Source organism: Denticeps clupeoides, chromosome 1 (assembly GCF_900700375.1).
Source record: "Denticeps clupeoides chromosome 1, fDenClu1.1, whole genome shotgun sequence".
Lineage (NCBI taxonomy): Eukaryota > Metazoa > Chordata > Actinopteri > Clupeiformes > Denticipitidae > Denticeps > Denticeps clupeoides.
In genome coordinates this window covers 10,115,118-10,121,023 of record NC_041707.1, presented here as the reverse complement: position 1 = coordinate 10,121,023, position 5,906 = coordinate 10,115,118, and the positions used below count along the sequence as shown (strand labels likewise).

Genomic DNA, 5,906 nt, shown 5'->3' with positions numbered 1-5,906 from the left:
AGCATCATCTGAAAAGTGCATTAGGAGTGTAACCATTTGAGGTCCTCTGTGGATCCTCCACTGTCGAGGATTCTTTTTCATTTCACTCCCTCTGCCTCAGCCGGGTCTTTTTCACTTCTGCTGTGTGTGCAGAGCCGAGCTCCGGCTTCGGTTTGAAATCATTCAAACGTGTGCGGTCATGCTTTGGCATAACTGGGGCCTAATGACACACATTCCAGACTAAATACCAAAGTGAAAACAAATAATACCATTTATTATGTTCAAAGTTTGCGGTAGACCATTTCGGGGCTGTGTCGGAACATGCATCAGTTGACCCGCGCACGTCACCTGACCAGCTTGAAAGTTTCTTTTCCTTTTTTTTTTTACCTGCGCACAAGTTCTCCTGTATTCACAAATTCTTATTTTACTTTTATATGAGCCCTCGCTTTTTTTTTTTACACTTCTGTGCATGTGTTGGTTAAACACAAGAGTGTTTAAAGGCCTGATGGCTTGATACTTCTGACACATGCCGGTGACTCTTGTTCATCTTTTGCAGCCATCTGCACACATATAATAAAACGTGCACAGATCCTGAATGCAGCCAGATGACGAGCCCGACATCCAGGCTTCCGTTAACCTGTTCACCACCGAGCTTCACCAGCATCTCTCTGGCTCTGAATAAATGATCCACACCTCCACGAGTTCCTAGCTCCACCGCTGCCGCGTTTCAGAGAAGGGCTTCCAGAGAACCTGATCCTGAAAGTTCTGGTCTGGAGCCACCGCTCCCTTCACCGCCGCCACTTGAGCTCCATCAGCTTGTGACAGGCGGTCGTGAGCTCAGCCACAGGCCCCTGTGGAACAAAAGAAAGGGGAAGTCGAATGCGGTCAGACGCGGCGCACCTGGACACTCCGACAAGCCTTCAGACAAGCGCGAGGACGAGCCGGGCCCGATGTCACCGGAAAGAAGAAGCAGCGCGGCTTCTGAAGGACGCCGTTTAATGGGGACGAGAATATCGACCTTTTTTAATTCTGCCAAGAAAAATGAGACGGCGACGTGTGTTCGTGCACGATCGAGATGTGATATGAATCAGGCGAAATCAATCACAGCAGATGGCAGATTCCCTTGTCACGTGATGCAACTGTGGCTCTTCACCCCTGCCATTTTTTTCCCTCCTCCTCCTCCTCCTCTTCCTCCCCCGCAAGTTAGCTCCCGCGCCTCCTGAGCAGCGCTCCTCCGCGCTTCTCCTCATTTCCTTTATGATTTAATAAAGTCTAGTATTCCGACGCTGCGCCTCTTCACTCCGCTCAATAATTAATGGCGCGGCCCGTGGCTGGGTGAATATTTACATGTAAAATATCCCCGGGAGCGATCTGCGGGCCGGAGGGAGGGAAGTGCGCGTTTACAGTATTACCTTCTCAAACACCGCGGCGGAAGCCGCCTTCCTTTCCCGCCTCCAACCGCTCGGGGAGGTGGGGGCCTGTAGTCTTTCACGGTGGCTTCAGGTGACACCGGCTACAGCAGGGACGGGGACGTGTTCCACGAAGGCCTCTGGGCGGCTGAGAGTCGGGGCCTTCAGAAAACTGGGGACGCCAGCAGACCGACCACCAGGTTCTCGCCTCTCTCCCCGTGTCCCCGAGCCACTGTCCCCCGCGCTGCGCTTTGGTACTTCACTCCTTTATTTGACCACGCTTGGTAATAACCTGGCTCCCTCGCTTGAACCCTTCCAGAACCGCGTGGGGAATAAGATAAAAAGTTTAAAGCAAATTACAAACCAATCCAGGTCACCGGCGTGAAATCGTGCCATCGCGGCCCGCCGTAATTCAAGCCCCCCGCTTTCTGGAGGATTTCGTCCCTGTGAGCTGATACAGGATCGATATCGTGGTCCTGTCTGCCTGTGGTGTGTACGGCGTGGGGAGTATTCCTGGCCACGCCTGCGTTGAGCACGACGTCTGCATGTGGCTTGATGATATCTACATGGGGGGGTCGGTGTGGTGCGTGTTTTGCCTGCACTTGTGTCTGACGGCGTATATATATATATATATATATACAGTATATATATATAATTATTATTATAGCATACAGTACCAGTCAAAAGTTTGGACGCCGACTCTGTGGCGGTTCTGGAGACTAAGATGGAGTCATATCGAAGAATCCAGCACAAGAAACATATTTCGGATTTTTCCATAGAGGGAGAAAGTGAAGAATGTCTGAAGAATCTGTTCTGCCACTTTTTACCTTCACGGCTGCTTTGTTCACTGTTGTCATCATTAAAAGCCGATGCTCATTAACGTGAGTGAATGATAAGAAATTAAAACTTCAGGACTGTCGAAAACCGTCTGATGTGAGGTGGTGGAGCGAAGCCAGCAAAACGCTCCCTGACTTGGAGAGACTCAAATGTCCAACTTTATTTTGTTTATTACATAACCTCACATGTCATTTCAAAATCATGCATTTTCAGGTTTGTTCTATAATGTAAAAAAAAAATGCAAGACCTATATATGAGTAGGGGTGTCTGAACTTTTCATTGTGTGTGTGTGTGTGTGTGTGTGTGTGTGTGTGTGTGTGTGTGTGTGTGTTTGTGTGTATAATGCAATGTATAACAATGGTTTGTGTGACGTTACTCTGTCGTTGTCGTCTCAGAGGGTGGGGATGGGCTGGCTGAGCTGTGCGTAGACGTCCACGCCGTGTCACGGACACTGACGTCAGTATTAATATTAATTGCCATGACTGATCGAGCCGAGATTTACCGGGAACTGGTGCCCTCGGCTTCTAAGGCCGATAAGAGGTTTCTGGGTTTCTCTGTCGCCTCTTCAAGCCCCTCACGTCTGACAAATGACGGCGAGAGGGGGGTCGCGGCCATTAACTCGCCATCTCGCCTCCGCTTAAACGGCTCTCAGTTGCGTGGAATAAAGCGGGGAGGCGGCGTGGGGCGGCAGGTGTGTACAATAAAAAAAAAAAAAAAGAGAAGAAAGGATTCACATGTTGAAGGACGGAGGAAATGCATTAATAAACTATTAAAGATCACAAATACATATCCAACAATAAAATCACGGTCAAAAATATATATTTTTTCATTGTAAATTCAAATTCATTTTTCAAGTTAATCACAACATTCCAGTGTAACCTCCACATCGTTACTTTAGCGAATAAAAATGACCGTATTATACAAAAACACGGTACATTATTTAGGTTAAAATATGAATACATTTATGCAGACAGAATAAATATAACAGAAAAAGAAAAAGCAACACCAACAATTATGAACCTAATAATAAAAACGACAGTAATAATACTAATATAAAGGGTGTATCAGCAGGCTATGCGGCCATTAAACGCATCCCCTTTTCCCGCTTTAAGCAAATACTACTTGCACAATATTTTATTCACATCTTCATTATTTTATTTTCTCGTTTGACTCCCGAGAGCTAAACTTTCGATTTTTTTCTGGTGTCGACTTCAGCCGTCTGCTTTTTATAAAACAGCTTTCTGGTGGTGAGGCCTGATTTTATATATATAAAAAATATATTATATTAAAAATAATAAATTAACTTACATCGGAGGTTGGAATGAAAATGAAAAGTAAAGAAAAAACGGAACAAATAAATCCGCGCGGTTTTACCTGCTTTAATCCATGTTAATATCGTTTAATCTGAATAAATTCGGCATTTTCGATTAGTCGTGATATGTTTGAAATTATTTCATTAAAAAAACAACATCGGGAGTTGATCTTATGTAATTAAACGAGATTTTAAAAGAAACTCGGCGTATAAAATAAAAAACAACCCCGCGCTCGGGTCCGCTAGGTGGCGCTCTATGGCCGCGCATCCGACGCGCAAGAGTCCCCGACTCCGGTCCCGCCGTCTCTGCCTGGCCGGCCCTTCTCCCGCGGCCTGCGTGGGGGTGGGAAAAAAAGCGCGTCTGGAATTTACAGTGAGTCGCGAAAACTTTTAAAAGCGGGTCCGAGCCGAGCTGCCCCGTCAACTTTAATGTCGCCCGGTGACATTTCGCGCGGGGTCACGGAGAGTTCAGCGAGCGAGGAGGAAGACGACCCGGCCACGTAGGATAAGATGAAGATGGATCATTTAGGTCCGAGATATGCCCACAAACAGCATATTGTCGTGTTCCTGTATTATTATTTCTATTTTTTTTTTTTTACTGAATTACTTATTTTGCTGAATGAGAAATTCCCCCATCTGAGCAGTAAATGTTCGCGGAACTTGTTGCAGAGATTAACGTCTAATGAGCGTGGGCCGTTTTACTTCCTCTAGACCCCTAGAAATAAAAATGCAGAATGAACAAAAGCAATAATTACGATGAAATTACTGTACATTTCGTGGCCAATGTGATTTTGTAAATGAAAACTGAATATTATAAGCGTGTTTTATTTACTTATACATATTGTCATTGTGTGTGTTTTTTTTTTCTTTTTTATCGGATTGTTACAAGTGAGAGTTGTTGCTTTTTTCGAGCAGGATAGCGGCCTCGTCTCGGTACGTGTTTTTCTTGAAATGGATCCTCTGCCACTTAATGGATCCTCCGCAGCTGGGCAGATCCCACCCAGATCCCACCCGGACACCGAGAGCTCTCACCCCAAACTGACCCCAATCTGACACCGTCCGCTTCTTCTTTTTTTTATTTCTTAAATTACCGAACAATTCCAACTGAAACCATCCAGACATTTTAAACGTGTAAATTTAAGTCCGGATAACGTGGGGGAAAAAAACTACATCTTGGCAAGCAAGCACAACTATAACAACTGTAAGGGAATTGCATATAATCAACATTGAAATTACTAACGCAAAGTGTGCGATTTCACACGTATATTATGCATGTTACGTGCATTATTTTGTATGTTAATATAACCACCCATAAAGCCCCCATATCCGTGTTGTCGCGATAGTAAACGTTGCTGAAAAAGTTTTCGAATCACTGTACAGCGTCTGATGTCGCGTTATGCAAATGTGTGTGAAAAAATTTTATCGTCTAAAAAAATAATCTCCATCGATATTATCTATATAATTAAACTATATATATATATAGTGAGAGAGAGCGAGAGAGAGAGAGAGAGAGAGAGATTAATAATATAATATATAATAATGCGGGTTGTGCCAACTTTCCCACTCCCACAACAAAGGGATGCGCGGCGGACTTACCGTGGACTCACCGTGGGTCACGGTCCGAGATGAGCCGCGAGCGACTCTTTCGCCTCTTTAAATGACTGCTTTTTTTTGTTTTTGAACGATCAGAGCTCGAAGTTCCTCACCCATCCTCTTCCCGTCGGAGACTGCGCGGCTGCAGGGTGCCGCTGTTTCCCCCCGCGGCCGATCGTCGAACCCTGCGCCCCCCACGCCACGCCACGCCACGCCACTAACATCCTACCGACTGCATCATTCATCAGATTATTCCCACTTAAATAAAAGACTTCACCCCCCCCCCATACCCTGCCATGTCGCGGCTGTGTTTGACCCCCCCCTCCCCACGTCCACCCCGGATGACAGTCGTGTACACGTGAAAATGAAAAGAAGAAAGTATATGCGTGTGTAGGAAATCCCGTGGATAGCGTGGTGACGACGGTGTGGCCCTGCCGTGGAAGGGGACGGGGCGGCCTGCTTCACGGGGCCGGGTCGCCCCTCCCCGAAACTTCAGAGCCCGCATGATTGATGATCTCGGCGGGCTCTGGTAATTGACTGCTCGGAGGTAACGGCACGGATTTCTAGCCGGAGATGCGATTGGACGACAGACGCGTACAAAACGACGAGAGCACCCCCCCCCTTCTTTCCGTACGGAAAAGTTCATTTTGCCTGGAAGAAAGGGGGGGTGCGCGGACTTCTGCGGGGAGAATCCTGCTTTTTAACCGTTCCGCAGCCACTAAACACGTTCCATCCAAAAAGGACACTGTCGAGTTTACGTAGACAAAGTTCCGTCT

General features: G+C 46.5%; 1 long non-coding RNA gene across 1 annotated transcript; it reads right to left on the bottom strand.

The window, feature by feature from the left end:
• Window positions 1-232: 232 nt before the first annotated feature.
• LOC114798758 (uncharacterized) lies at window positions 233-5,382 on the bottom strand. The gene is made up of 2 exons (XR_003751112.1): window positions 1,392-5,382; window positions 233-830 (listed from the first exon to the last, which is right to left on the bottom strand). It is a non-coding gene; the product is annotated as an uncharacterized LOC114798758 (long non-coding RNA).
• Between the last annotated feature and the right edge of the window lie 524 nt (window positions 5,383-5,906).